Source organism: Gallinula chloropus, assembly GCF_964237585.1.
Source record: "Gallinula chloropus genome assembly, chromosome: 2".
In the NCBI taxonomy this organism is placed as follows: Eukaryota; Metazoa; Chordata; class Aves; order Gruiformes; family Rallidae; genus Gallinula; species Gallinula chloropus.
This window is the reverse complement of record NC_140086.1, coordinates 12326963-12343120: the sequence shown is the minus strand read 5'-3', so window position 1 is coordinate 12343120 and position 16158 is coordinate 12326963.

The following is a 16158-nucleotide window of genomic DNA, read 5'->3' as shown; positions in this document are numbered from 1 at the left end:
GAGGTTGGAACTATATGATCTTTGAGGTCCCTTGCAACCCAAACCATTCTGGGATTCTGTGATTTTCCACAGCTCTTTTCTTTAAGCTGCAGTAAGTGACAGCCAAGCAGTCAGAACTAGTCCTTTGGTGCCAACTGCATTTTTTGTAAATGAGAACTGTGTGTTACCTTATGGTAAATTCACTTCTCTAGCTCTGGAGGTCACCAGGCAGCTCTGGCAGCAGTCAGAAACAGTTTGCATGTATAGCAGAGGGAGGAAAAAAGTCCCATTTAAAGAAACTGAAATACTCAAAGTAATTAAAGTAAAGCTGAGATATATTTAAGAAAGTTACACGTCAATGCAAAATGTCTGTGATATAAATTGTCCTTCTCTGATGTGTCTTCAGTCATTTAGCATTTACTAGGAAAGACATATCTTAAGGGGAAATTTCTCTGTTATACAGGGAATCTTCAATGCAAATTCATTCTAATCGTAATTTATGGTATAAGACAGTGCTTGTTATGGAAAATAGGCTGATGGTTTAATCCAGGGCAAGAGTAATCAAATGGATCTGGCTGAATTTGTTTTAGAAAGTATAATGGATGGAATGTGGGTTAGGTAATGTAGAAAATGTTCATATGTTTAATTTTTGAAGTGTATTATTTACCAAACAAACAAATGTAGCACTAAAGGCCAGTTTTAAAGGGAACCTGAGGATAAACATTTAATGATGAAAAAGAGGTTTTATGTTTCTTTTCTTAGCTCATCTGAAATTAATGTTCTAAGTGATAGGGCTGTGACTGCTATCTTGGCAGTCAGGGGCAAGTCTCTGCTTGGGATATCAGGGAAAATAGGGAATTACACAAGTACTAAAATCCATGTTTTAAAGCAAAATGCTGATTCTCCACTTATTGCCTGCTATGCACATTTCAGGACAGAGACTCTTCTTCTATTCAGTCTTCTATTCAAGCTCTGTAAAATAATTTTTTTAGGGGTCAGAACCTAACTAAAGCACCTCGGATCAGTCCACAGGCCAATTTCCTTTTCCCAGCCCAACTGTATTTCTCCTACTTTGGAGGAAACTGGAATGAATAGTTGCCCTACTGCTCATTATATCTTGGATGTTCAAAATAGAAGGGACTTAACAGAGATGTCCTGTTCCACAGGTAGGTATCAGACGCTATATTCGTCACCAATGGCTGTAGCTGATAAAGTGTAGTGTAGCAATTGAAAAGGGAGAGTAATAAAAGTCAGTGGGTGAATGGTATGTAATGTCACCCACAGCATCAAAATTGAACTTTCTAGGCTTAAGAAATACTTTTTGATTTCATGTGGAGTTGATGGGCTACTGTTGGTAGCTACATTGTGCTCTTCACAGAATCACAGAATCACAAAATGGTCAGGGTTGGAAGGGACCTCTGGAGATCATCTAACCCACCCCCCCCGCTAAAGCAGGATCACCTAGAGCAGGTTGCACAGGACAGTGTCCAGGCAGGTTTTGAGCATCTCCAGAGAAGGGGACTCTGCAGCCTCTCTGGGCAGCTTGTCCCAGTGCTCTGTCACCCTCAAAGAGAAGAAGGTTTTCCTCGTGTTGAGATGGAGCTTCCTGTGTTCCAGTTTGTGCCTGTTGCCCCTTGTCCTGATGGTGGGCACCACTGAGAAGAGTCTGGCCCCATCCTCTAGACATCCAGCCTTTAAATATTTCTAAGTATTGAGATCCCAAATCGGTCTTCTCTTCTCCAGGCTAAACAGACCCAGCTCTCTCAGCCTTTCTTCATAAAAGACATATTTGACTTGTCTCCTGTCTATGTGGGTTTTTTTTCCAGAGTTCATTAATTACTGGATTCAGTGTCAGATCCTGGGAGCTCTATTTTCTAGGCATAGGCACAGAAAAATAGCAGATTCCTTCAGATCCTTTAAGCATGAGATCATTCAGTGTATCAGTGGAGCTTATTTGCTGGTGTTTTGCCATTGCTTTTCCCTACATATAATCAGTGTCTTCAGCGTTTAGCTTACTCAGCACCTCTGCTGCTACAAAGTTGACTTAAATGGCTAGCACTCCTGCTGAAAAATTCAGCTCCCCATCTGTCTGCTGGAACAGGCTTTCATCTTTTGTTTGCTGGATGCAGAAGGTGCTGTGCATGATCTGCTTTATCTTCCATAGGTTCTTATCTTGGCCTCGACACTGCCGTATCTGAGTGCTTTCCACTAGTGCCTTAAGCCAGGGGCTAATCAGAATCCTCCATGTGGAGCTCAGTCATCCTCTTCATTTGTATGCCACACAGCACTTTGTTTCAGGAAAAGCTAAATTTGCATGTCAGGAGCATGTGTGTGATGTGCTTTTACACTGTGCTGCTGTTCCGACTAATGAGTGCTCTGCTTTTCCTTCAAAGCACTTTCTGTGTCACAGAGCGTAACGCACAGGGCAGGTTAGCAGGATGAGGCAGGTCAGCGCAAATCCCTGGTGAGCGATGTGTTCCCTCTGTGAATCACTTTATTTCGGAAGCACGGGAGACATGTCACCGGCACATGGCAGCCAGATGGGCAACGCAGCACTTAAAGGGCACAAAACCAACCAGTCACTTGCTACCAGTCAAGAAATGGGGACAAACACTTGCTTTTTGGGTATGTCTGTGTGACAGCAAAGACCCAGCATTAATGTCTCCCAGGGGTGAGCTGCTGCAGGGGCAAGCAGGAGAACTGGGCTGTTATGAGGACTGCGGGACATTTCTCAGGTGTTTCAGGGTGTGGATCCACAAGTCAGTTCTCTCCTGGTGAATTTTAGGAGAATTTCTCTGCAAATCGAGGTGAGAGGTGAGAGAGAGGAAAAGGGTGGACTGTGAAGCAAGTGCATAATCATAGAATCACTGTGGTGGAGAACTTCATGGGTTGCTGTCATAGCTGCATCTTGGCTGCAAAATCAGAGGTTACGAGATGATTGAACGACACCTGGACTTCAGTTCAATGCACTGCTACATTCAGACCATCCAGTTTCATGCAAAAAAGATGGGAACTAAGAGCAAACCCATGTATGAGGCTGGATTAGCTCTCACAGAAGTAGGGTGGCCTCCGAACAAAAGTTTGTGGAGAGCTGGGCAAATTGAAGGGGAAAAAACAGGTCAAACATACCTAACAATTTTGACAATCTTTAGGTTATTCCAAAGGAAATTTTAATTTTCAGGCTATTTAACCCACATTTGATCTCCGTGCCTTTTTATGCTTTGATTTGTTTTTTAAACTTCAGATTATCTGAATGAAAAAGGCTGTTGCATAACAAAATCTCACCACTTTTAAATAGAAAAAAATATTGAAGCAAAACATACCAGCTTTTCAGAAGTTAAATAGTTCATTTTGAAAATGATGAAGTGAAGATAATACTTCTAAGGAGCCTCTTCTGACTGCATCTGCTATGAGAGTTGGTGTATGGGACAGAAAATCTGTTTAACAATGCTGGTAGAAATGCATGTGTCTCTAATCTCCCTTTTTTTTTTGCATGATTAGTATTGCTACGCTAATGTGCTGCGTCTTGGGCAGCTGTCTAGCATCTCTGATGGTTCTGAGTCTAGAAATAATGCCTCTTCCAGATGTCACGTTTGGGGATAGATGAGCTTACAGGGAGGATGTTAGTCATGAAATTTGTGTTTCATTTGATGGTGTCGGTGTCAGACAAGATTGCTTCATGGAAACTCTTCAAATGTATGTTACCTCCCCCAAAAAATCAACATTAAAATATAAAAATATAACCAGCAGAAGCTTGTAAGGACAAGCATCCAAGCATTAAGAAATGCCAGATTTTAATTTTAATTGGGAAACCTTTAGTCTCTCCCCCTGTGCAAATAATCAAATCTTTATTAATGTATTTAGTTTTTCCACAGAATTTAGACTCCACAGGACAGGCTACGCTCTGTTAATGATCAGCTCGTCAATATTTTGGATGATCCCACACACTCAGTGAGTGACCTTTTTTGCACTATTCTTTGCTGCTTCGAAATAATTCAGAGCCAAGAAGCCTAACAGAGGACCAAATTCCCGCTGATCTGTACAATGTGAGCCCCTGCATAAGACAACAGGTTCCCACTGACTCCCTGACAGCTGCTTAAAGACACATTTCCCTGCTCCCCAGCTCTTGCTGAACATGAGTCAGACCTTCGATCTGAGGACAGAATTATTAATGTATCTCTGCATCAGTTTAGTATCTGAAAGTACTGCACAAACATTAATTACTCAGATCATTAATTTCTACAAAATACCTGCAATATGAAGACAGATCATTACCCAAGGTTTACAGATAGAAGAAAATTTTGAATAAAACTTCCTCTGCTTTTCATTAAATCGCATGAAATGTTACTGGTTGCTCCATGCAAGACCCTCAAGGTGGACTGGGTTTCAGAACCCATTTACGGTGTCTTCATGGATCCTGACACCTTCCACTTCCACACTCTTTCACTTCTTCTATGTCCATTTTCTTAGCTTTCTCACATCTTTCTCCACTTGGGCATTTCATTGATTTTCCATATCCTGGTCCAGCTTGTCTTAGACTTTTCTGAAGACCACATTCTCTGGCTTTCCATCTCTTCCCTTCTGCTTCCAGCTATCCTAACCATATTATCTTTTTTTTCTTGGTTTTCTCTTTTCCAAAATTTTTCTCAAAGAGTCTGCAGAATCTTCACATACCCTGCTGGTTCACTACCTACTTCTGCTTGGACATCCCTTGATTCTCTCTAGATTTAAACTTATTACAGTGTCTGTCCACTTTTGCTTCAGCATCACACAGAGCATCTCCAGGCTCCATCCCTGTCCCAGCCACCACTGGGGATGTCATTATTGGCCTCATCTCCACGAAACAATCAGAATCTAGAACAGACAAAACTGCAACATATTGAATATGGCTAAATCCCTTTATAACAGTGCTGTGTGCAGTAGTACTTACCAGAAGGTGAAGGAAATGCTGCTTATCAAGAAGGGGAATATAACCATTCTTTGCTTATTGAATGGCAAAAAAAAAAGCCAGGCAGAAGACAGAAAAGCTTAGACCCCACGAGTCTGGCATTTGCTGGTGGTCATTTTCAGTATGTGTACCAGTCCTTTGCTTATCTGGTCACTTTGTTTAGTGCAATGGTGTGAGCCAGCATTTGAAAGAGAGAAACCACACAGTGAGTGCAGAACAGCATAGTCCAGGTAGCAAAGACTACTTACTGCATAGGAAGAGTGTCCTGCAGGAAGGAGGGATGAAGTGGTTCCCTGTATAGCTGCCAGCAGCTTTCAGAGGATATGAGAAAAAAGTGGAAAATGTAGTTTTTGTTGAAGATCTGACAAATCATGAGTAGTTCTGTCATCAGGGCTGGAGATAAGCTTAAAAAGATGTTTACATGGAGGAAATAGAAGTTAAGGCTTTCCAAGAAGGCATTAGGAGGGTTCTTGAGAAGGATGGTCATCATGGAGAAAATAAAAATATACTGAACTACTGCTGCTGTGATTGGAAGGGAATGGGAACAACAAATTAATTTCATTAATGCATCTGCAAGTGGTGTTTTGTTCTGTCTTGGACAGAAGCTTTTCTTATGGATATTTGGGTTAAATGCCTTTATTTCTCTTTGTTTTGCGCTGTGTAAATGTTTGCCTTTATAATTCTGCACACATGAGCAGCATTTTTAAAAAATGCTATGTGGTAAAAAATTGAGTGATTCAGAGTTAAAGATGACAGCTTAGCTGTCTGCCTGAAAATGCAGGGTATATTCCTGCAAATATTTCCATTCTTGCTTGACACTTGTGAGTCGTCCTTGAATACCTTGCCCAGGGTCACACAATAACAATACTGTCAGGCCATAAGGATTTTTTCCATGTGTATTGTAGGATGCTGTCTGTCTAGAATTAGCTGAATTCCAGAGGAAATAACTTTCTAAAAAGCACGCAGGAAAATATTCACAGTGAGAGATTTACTGTACATCTTTAGCCTTTTTTTCCTCAAGGCAAATTTCTGTTTATGTAGAAATAAGACTTAGGCAGCAGCAGTCATGGTAGTAGCTGCGTAGTGAATGGCCAGAAGCAGACTGCTATTGCTGTAACTCTGCCTGAGCTTTAAATGCACTTGAAATGTTTAGAATTTTTCATAAATTTTATTTGATCCTCTGTTCAAACACCAGCAGCACATAGCATCCAATTTGTGATTTATTTTCTGCTTTTTATTAAATCACAAATCTTTCTCCAGGCATGGGTCTCCTCATACAGAAACATGCAGCTTTTTGAATCTGTAGATGATCTAAGGTACACAGGAGTGGAATAATGGAAGTCCTGTCTTCTCATAAAGCAAAAGATGGCAATTGCTGTACCTTAGCAAAATGTAGCCTGAATCACTGGTCAATATTAAAATCTTGCAGGCTTGTTTTAATTAGGAAGATAAATTGACTTGAGAAATATTATTAATTCATGGTGTGATCTTGTCTGAAAAAAGCCCTCTGTAGAAATAAGCAACAGGAAGCAATTTCCTTGCTCACAAATCCTCAGGCCTGTCTTTCCAGGGAGTTCCTGGCTTAAGAAATACTGTCCTGTTTCTCATTCTAGTTATGGTGCTGTGGCTTTCCTCCTCTGGTGCACACATCCTGAAAATCAGCATTCTAACCCATGCACTTGCAGCCAGGGAAATTGCTGTGGTTAGGTCTCCTCAGGCTGTGCCTGCAGTTAAATTTGTTGGTGAGCAGATTCTTTGTCTGCGCCTGTTTCACTTCAGGAAAGGGTTTAATTGCTTCAGTCTGAAAGATGTGCATGGCAAATCCATCAATTCCATGGAGGTCTGTGTTTGTCTTTGGGTCAGCAGCCATTAAAATGTTTCCAGGTATCTGTATGGCCAGAAACAAATCTCAGCGATTGAATGAAGATAAATGACTGGATCCATCTGAACTTCTGGAGTCAGCAAACCAAGACTGGGAAAACCATCATACTGTCACATTTCTGGTAGTTACATCTCCTTAGGGCAAATAAAGCACCATAAGGACAACCCTTCACATTTTAACACTTCAGCTTCAGAACCTGGCAAACGTTAGGAAAAAAGAGGCAAAGAGGATAAAAAACCCCAAGTGATGAAAGACCAAATAAATGCATAGTCCAGTGCTCGCTTCTAAAAGCACTGTGAAGATTTAAAGAATGGTTATCCTCTGTAACTTACAAACACCCCTCTCGTTTCCTCCCATCCCATCACCTGAGATCCCACATTAACTCCGTGATGTGGTGAAGGTTTAACTGAAACTCACTCCATAAGATCTTCTCTGCTGGCTTAGAAACTGGGGTCAGATATATCCAGGTGCTCATACAGTATGATTTCGTGCTGTTGGCTCAAATTTCTGCATATGGAAGCAGTTGGGTTAATCTTTTTTTTCAACATATTTTAGACCATATCCATTTCTTTCCTCTGCTCCATTCCTGGTCATATCTGTACCTGTCTGTACCAGGCTGGATTCTGTGTTATGTCCACTTCCACTGCAGGTCTGGTTGCATGGCAAGGCTGATTTAGATTAAATCGATACTGCTGGCTGATCACTACATAGGTCTGGTGCTAATTGGCATTACCAAAGTATTTGCCTTCATTTAGAGACCAGGAATATAAATGGTATAGAGAGTGAAGGTGATTCAGTGATGCAGCTTAAGAGACAATTAATTAATATAGCTTTCATATAAGGAGAATGTGCGTGGTTTAGGCCTGTGCTTTGTACTTCTATTTTTGAAGAGCACTAGGGAGAGTTCAATAACCCCCCTGAGTGTTGCTTGGAAGCTAGCAGTATGGATATGAGCAAATATTCTGATAGGTGTAATCAAGATAACTTCCCAATCAGTGCAGGCCACAATCAACAAATTGCCACCAGTGGACTGGGAGTTAAGGACACTGATCCCAGTTCGTGGGTTTAAGTGGTATATCTTCATTCAATTCCAAATATGTTGTATTTAGTTTGGATATTAGGAAAAGTTTCTTCACCAAAACAGTTGTCAAGCATTGGAACAGGCTGCCCACGGAGGTGGTTGAGTCATCATCCCTGAAGGTACTTAGGGACATAGTTTAGTGGTGGATGTGGCAGCATTAGGTCAACAGTTGGACTTGATGATCATAAAGTTCTTTTCAAACCAAAACAATTCACAATTCCACGTCATTCACTGTATCTGTATATCTGAGGTGCAGTATGATTACTGGTGTCACTTTTGGCCTAGCTGCAAAAGAAATATTCTTGGCTCTGTTAAGGTTTTTCTGATTTTAATCTAACAGTCTCTAAAAGTCCCTCACCTGGGGATGTTCACTTGTGCAGGCTCACCGTGGCAGAAACAGGCTAAGGCACATTAGAATAACCATTCTGGCCAATGGCAACCCAGCTCCCTTACAAAAATAATTTTATATTTTTCCATCTAGAAAAGGTCCCCATTAAAATGTTTGTTGTGTTTTTCTTTGAGAGCACAGATTCATATTTATATCTTCTCCTCTTCCTGCCTGAGATATGTGACATTTCAGTCAGTCAGCGTCCTTGACAGAGGTGCAAACTGACATTTCACATGCTCTGCTGCAATCTCTCCCTCTGACTTTTGCAGAAGTGAGGAGCTAGGCAACTTTGTGATGCTTATACTACCACACCGCTCCTTTAATTCAACAACAGAACTGACTAGACACTGATTGCATCACATTATGGGGACTGTTTGTCACCAAGAGGAGCCTCTGATTGACAATTTACTTTCTTTAGCAATATGATTGAGTGCCAGAATCACAGGGTGACACTCAGCTGCCAACTTATTAGCTCCAAATACTTATATGATGCAATGCCCCTATTTTAGGGGGAGTGAGGGCAGAGGGTTACCAGGTATTTGCATTGTCACTAATGACCAGAAAAAGGTTTGGGGGTTAGTGTTCAGGACAGGACTTGTGACTTCCATTTTCTGCTTTACTATTCAACCTGTGAGTCAGACAGGCACCCAAACACCTGACCTTTTTGCCTCTTGCAGCCTTCTGATCTCCAGTTGTGCACACACACATGGAAAATCAAGAGAAACGGTGCTGCCAGAGTTGTGGAAGTTTAAAGACACAATGGAATAAAAATTTGTAGTGAAAAATAAAATCTTCTATTGGTGCTTCTAATATCATTTGAACACACAGACTAACTTGGGGTTCAGACTGGTTTTGGGATGCAAAGTCCCTTTAGGAGGAAAAAACCACAACAAATTATTGTGTAACAAGTACAACTGGATAAAGCTCTATTTAAAAACTTTCTGTTCTCATACCAGACAGTTCTTTCCACCCCTGATGCCTGTAGCTGTCCCACAGCATCCAGGAACCGGGCATGAGAAGTGAGGAAGGCGAATCAATTTATGCCCAGTGCCCCTTCTAGCTGTTTGTCACTGGAAGGAGCAGGCAGATTTGACTGAGCAATTTTTGCCCATCGTTAATGAGAAAGAAAACATTACAAAGTCAGGAGGCTTGAGAACTCATGGAATTCTACTGGTTGCCTGCAGGGAATCTGAAGTACAAGCAACATAGATTTTATTCAGTTTTCCTAATTTAGGACTACATGGTGGAGTGGAATGCTAAGCACTGAGTTGTGCTTACAGAGCTGGAGGCAAATTGGAGTCTTGATGGAAAGGGATGAGAATTGCTAATACAATGTGAAAACTGCTTACTCAGAAATTAATATGTTTTTTTTCTTGCCTGCTCCCCGCTGCTGTTACCAAATCCCAGAAAGGTGCTTTTTAACAATAAGGATTGCAATGCATTTCACATATGTTAACAGTATCTCAGGGGGTAGTGAGTTGTTGCTGTGCTCTAAGTAACAAGATACATATTGGAATGAAAAGAAGAAAGATGTAATTATTTAAGCAAGCGGTCCAGTAGCTGGAAAATTCATCTGTCATCCAGCCCATCACTGAGCCCTATCCTCCAGCAGAGGTAAAGTTGTATATTTTTATTCACATCACTGGAATAAATCTGGTTTATTTCAGCTGCTGGTTTGGCTTTTTGCTCAAAGAACTTGGTTGTAAGTCAGCTAGTGGGAATTAGTACCTAATGGGAGGAAGGGTATGGCAAGTTGACAGGGACAAGTTTTACCAAGTATAAGTAGAATGAAAATGGTCTTTTTACTAAGTTAAGCACCAATGATGCATGGATCTTGAAGCAACTCTTAGGAATAGAGCTGTAAATCTCATTCTCTCTGAGTTTCAAGAAATACAATATCTGATCAATAAACTGACCAAACACTGATTATTTGTAGTGGAAAATTGCCTCCCTGGCTACTAAAATTGTGGAGCAAAGGTTGTTTCCAATTTGAGGAGACACTTTATTATACGTGTAGCCCAAAGAAACAGATCAATCTCCTATCCCTAAAGTCAAGGAGCCTGGAAACAGTGAGACATAAAACTAGGCCTGTCTTCACAAGACCTGTATTTATTTGGCCACGTTAAGATGCATTTCGTAGAGCTTGATCATAATTTGCCTGCTTGGGGGTAGGAGACAAGCAATCAACTGCTACACATAGGCAGAATATTGTTATTCAATGCACAGACTCCTCCAACAGTTTCCCATAAAAAAAAAGGACAAAAATTGAAGTACTTACAGGTGACTTAAATATGGTTCTATGCTATTTTGATGGTGGTGATGATGGTAGTCTTGATGATGGTATATTTCTTGAAGTTCATTTGCCCAGTTTCAACAAGGAAATTGGATCTAGGATCATTCAGAGCTTCACTAAATGAAGAAGCTGTAAAATAAAAATTACTTCCTGCCACAATTCTAATAAACTTCCCCTTCCTGCATCTCCTGTCCTCCACGTATAACATTCCCTCCATAGGTTCATAACGATGATTTAATTTCCCTTGCTTCTTGCTTTATGTGAGCTGGTAGCAGGAACTCTGTTTAGATTGACTGTTCTTCACTTGTTGTTAACAAGTGACAAATTAATGGAGATGAACAAAAACGAAAGAGGAGATTCAAATTCAGCTTCCTCTGCACCACAGGGTTTTGCTTTCAGACAGTTTATTCTTAATTTGAGGGCAATGACAGTGAATTGATAACATTCTGGGTGTGTTAGAATTCAGTGTGAAAGCTGATAAAGTATCTAATGAACTTTTTGGTTGAGATTTACTTATTCCCTGAAACAACTCTTTATTCTTCCCTGCTGATGCTCCTCCTGGCCTTTCCCCTTCACTTGGAAAACTTCACAGAGTTCGGCTGGATTGCAATGAATAGTGCTATAATTATTCCTTATATGCTCATAGTAGTTTTTCAATTGTTTCACAACTGGCACTCCAGACAACTTCTCTGCTGTTCTCAGTGGAATTGACTGGACATATCAGTTTACACAAAATTTCTAAATATTTCTTTATCCTCCAGGATGGTGAAAATTTCCTGCAGTAGTTTTCTGGCAGAGGGTAAAGACTTGAGGGAGCTCTGTTCCCAACTCTACTGATACAATGGGAAGAAGCCAAGAAACCTACATCTGAGCATACTTCCTTGTGGAGTAGGAGGACAGGTCTCACGTGGGTCTGTGGGATCTGGCCCAGGGCTGTCTTCCAGATTCCACGGGAACCGGGGACAATCTTCCAGTCTTTCTCTCCTGGCAACCATTGACACCACTCCAAGCAATACCCAGTAATATGTACTGTTGTTGAAACAAATATATTTTGGTTTGCAGTACCTGCAAACAAAACTCTGCTGAAACCAAACACCACTATACACACCGCTGCTGGAGTGGAGTGAGACTGTCAGGCACAGACAGCAGAGGGTAGCTACATGGGCTAGTAACTGCTGAAGACCACTCTCTTAAAAAAGTGGATGAGGACCGCCTAGGAGACAAAAGAATCAAATAAAGAATGGGCTGGTTTGCCGAATACATCAACAACAAAAACAACAACATCAATAATGATGTTATTTTTATTGCTGTAATGTAAAAACTATGTTTTTTGTACCACATTTGAAATGTGATCCCTGTCCAGAGCAGCTCTATTTCAATTTTTGGTGTAACAGCCTGCTTAGAAAAAAAACTCATCAAAGAGGTTTTTTTCTGGTCCTAATTGTTTGTGAAAGATATCCTGGAATTGTGAAGATAAGGAGTTAGCAGCGTACTGCACCTTCCAGAGTGGTGCTGTGATTTGAATGGGATGGATTTCAGCCTCTCACTGGATTTTTATATTTCCTTTCAGATTGTTCCAGCCACTTAATCTTTAACTACCAATCTGAAAGCTCCTAATTTTTCTTGAATAAGGATGGGGGCAATGAACTTTTTGATTTCTATGTGGAAATGTTTGTGGATACTTTTGCAATACCCACTTCACTTTTAAGTCAGCCTCTCATGCTAACTGCTGGCACTTAGTAGCTACCAAAGAGATTTAAATAAGATTTAACAGCTCTTGAAAGACTTTTTCAGATCTAGGAAAAGAGTGTAAAAGCAATCTTTAGAGAAGCAGCACATTTCTGTCCTAGCTCACTTCAGTGTAAATATGTGATTCATGAGGCCTTCTTATGGGGGCTATAATCATGGCATGGAACCTGTTACAATACCTGTAAATCTAATGAAAGATTTCCAGACTGACCAACCATTTCCAGGGTCTTTCCAATCCAGCCTCCATTAAATCAGTGAGGATCAAGACAATGACATAAAGCATTAGACAAAGATGACAAAATGTAAATCAGATAGAAAGCAAACATTGCTATCTTGCTTACACCAAAGATTAATGCATACCAAGTGATTTGCTGGAGAACACAAAAAAGTTCAGGAAACCTACTTTTCAGTCACTGTTGCTGGAGCAAGATACCGAAGAAGAAGCTTCAATCCAAATATGTCCTCACATATCTTGCAGGAGTGATTCAGATGAATGTTACCCTCAGTATCACTTTTCCACTTCTCTCAGCTGTGAGACTGAAATGGGTCGTGTGGGTGCTCTTTATCTGGAAGGTAAGAAAATTAAAATGTTTATTGATGGAAGGGAATTAACAGTAATAGTTGAAACTGAAGCTGAGAGCAAGGAATTCATTAGATCCACAAGATACTGGCTGTGCTGAAAAGGCAGGTGGAATTTAGTGCTAATATAAGATATAAGATGAAGCACGTGGGAATACACACATATACCACCATGGGCTCTAAATTAGCTACTGTCATCAAGAAGGAGATCTTGGAATCACTTTGGTTCTCTGGTGATCAACATACAGACAGGAAGTTAGGAATTGGGAAAAGACTAGGGAATAAAGCAGGAATCTTCTTAAAAGTCACTGTTTTGTACACCCATATCTGCAACTGTGTCTGCACTTACCTCAAAATCTGTGGAGTAGAACATCAGAAGAGAAGTTGGGACTGTTCAGCCTTGAGAAGAGAAGACTAAGGGGGGACCTAATTAAAGTTTATAATTATCTCAAGCAGGGGATGCAGGGGGAATCAGCCAGACCCTTCTCAGTGGTCTGTGGGGATAGGACATGGGGCAATGGCTGCAAGTTGGAGCACAGGAAGTTCCGCACCAACATGAGGAAAAACTTTTTCATAGTGAGGGTGACAGAGCCCTGGGACAGGCTGCCCAGGGAGGTGGTGGAGTCTCCTTCACTGGAGATATTCAAGACCCGTCTGGATGCCTATCTGAGTGATATGTCCTAGGGAGCTGCTTTGGCAGGGGGGTTGGTCCCGATGATCTCTGGAGGTCCCTTCCAACCCCTATGATTCTACGAGTCTATGATTCTATGAAAAATGGGAAAAGGAAAATGTCAGCTAGTGTGAGAAGCAGAAGTCATTTCGGTCTGAAGAGAGACAAAATACCCCAGAGTCAAGCCCCTCAGACCAAAAGAGAAAAACCTGAAACATTACATATTTGGGCTTTGTAGCACTGGAAGTGTATCAGAGACAGTGAGATGAGAGCGAACATTCATAACTCATCATAACACAAGTGCTAAATGACACCAAGAAAAGTGCTAAAGCTGTTTTACAGAATAAACAAAGCATACATGAGTGGAAGCACGCTGTATTTGCACTTATCTTAAGCTATTTCTAAGTGTCTGCTCCTGGCTATTGCCAAAGGAAAGATGGGTGAAGGAGCGGGATCATGGGTTAGAGACAGTAACAGACCATTCTTATATTCTTCAGTTGCTTGCATCCATGCTCTTCTAGTAGGTAAATCCCTCAGTATATCTAAGGGGTGTTTAACTTACAGTCTTAAGGCTCTTCAGCACTTACATTCCTTTATGTGTTTTGGTTATCTCATAAATACAGTAGCAGGTCCTAACTAGTCTCCAAAAAAAAAAGCACAATCCTTCTAAGCTGGTTTAGCTTGATGCATTGGAAAAACACATAACGCCAGATGAGATTACTGCTCACACATTTTGTGGTGCACCTGGTTAGGAATGATGCCAGCTATATGTCTCAGCAGACTTTGTGTTAAAATTCAATGAAAGAGGAAGCATTAAATGTATCAAACTCTCTCTAATGTACATTCTTCTGCAATAAAAATTAAGACATTTTATGTACCGTGGAAAAATATGTATACTGGATCTTTTTTCCTATGAGAGGAGTTGGAGGTATTGCATATATATTACATGTGTTGTATATATATATTACATTGTATATGCATTATATAGTTCTTCATTATGAACTCTGAAAATACTGGCTTACATTCTATGGAAATGCCATTGTTCAGCTTCATTATTTCTTTTCCTCTTTCTTTTTTTTTTCCTTCTGATACTGATTCTTTTTGTTTCTGCTCTGTGGTTAGCCTCTGTAGAGCCCTTGACATGGCACTTTAAGAACAGATGTCTGAACTAGATAAATATGCTGTAATTGAGTGCTAATAGAAAAAATATACATGGGCTTTATGGCAGACTTGTCAAGGAAACCGTGAAAAGCTTTCCTGCCTCGGCATCCTGATATCAGATTTTTAATGCCTAACTCATCTTCCTTTTCATAACATGAAACTAAATTGTATATATGAACAAGTCAGTTCTTTTACCACCATGAATATGGAATACACAAACGCAGAAGTAGGTAGAACATATACTCTAATTTATTTGAAGCAATGAGCACATTGTATTTGGAGCAGGAAGAACCTTTAGCAGTGGAGAGCTGGTGATCCTGAGTTGGGTTTGTTTGGAGGAGAGCACCAGCATTTGCATGGGTCCTTCTGTGGGCAGAGCTGTACCCGCTACCTCACAGGCTTTAGTAGAAGGGCAGTTTCAAAAGCTCGAGGAAGCTGTGCCTCCATCCAGCAAAGGGACTCTGTCAAAAGTCTTTCATGTCATTCAGAGTCTTTCATTTCCTGTACTAGGCATTGGTGAGGCCAGACCTTGAGTACTGTGTTCAGTTCTGGGCCCCTAACTACAAGAAGGACATTGAGGTCCTTGAGCAAGTGCAGAGAAGGGCAACTAGGCTGGTGAAGGGGCTGGAGGGAAAATCCTATGAGGAGCAGCTGAGGGAGCTGGGGATGTTCAGCCTGGAGAAGAGGAGGCTGAGGGGTCACCTTATCACCACCTACAACTACCTGAAAGGTGGGAGATGGTCTCTTCAGCTAAGTGACAGGTGATAGGACAAGGGGAAATGGCACAAAGCTGTGCCAGGGCAGGTTCAGATTAGATGCTAGGAAAAAGGTTTTCAGTGAAAGAGAGTTGTCAGGGTCTGGAACAGGCTGCCCAGGGAGGGGGTTGAGTCACCATCCCTGGATGTGTTTAAAAAAAGCGTATATCAGGTATTTAGGGATATGGTTTAGCATAGAACAAGAACAGTTGGACTTAATGATCTTAAAGGTCTTTTCCAACCTTGTGATTCTGTGATCCCCCCATAAATAGCGGTCATTTTACATGAGCCTGTGCAGAAGACCTTACCAAGGCCACATTCTCATAGGACGCCCACTTCGGAGGCAAAGCCAGGTGCAGAACCTGCTCTCCCCTCCTCACCTCTCTCCTGCCTGTTTATTGATGCCCCAGATTCCTGTTGCAGCTGAGCTAGCTCAAGTGCTTTGAGGAATGTCCTGGAAGCCAGATAACCAAAACAGCTCAGTTTAGAATAAAAACCTTCAAGGAGTTGTCCCAGCACAGCTGAGTTGGCAACCAGCTGGGGGGTGAGGAGAAAGCATGGATGGCTGGGGCTAGTAAGAAGAAAGAACATAAAAACTTTTAAAGCTGATCCACAGCTAAAACTAGCTGCACAACACCTGATTGTTGCAGGAATAAGCCGTCAGCAAATTACT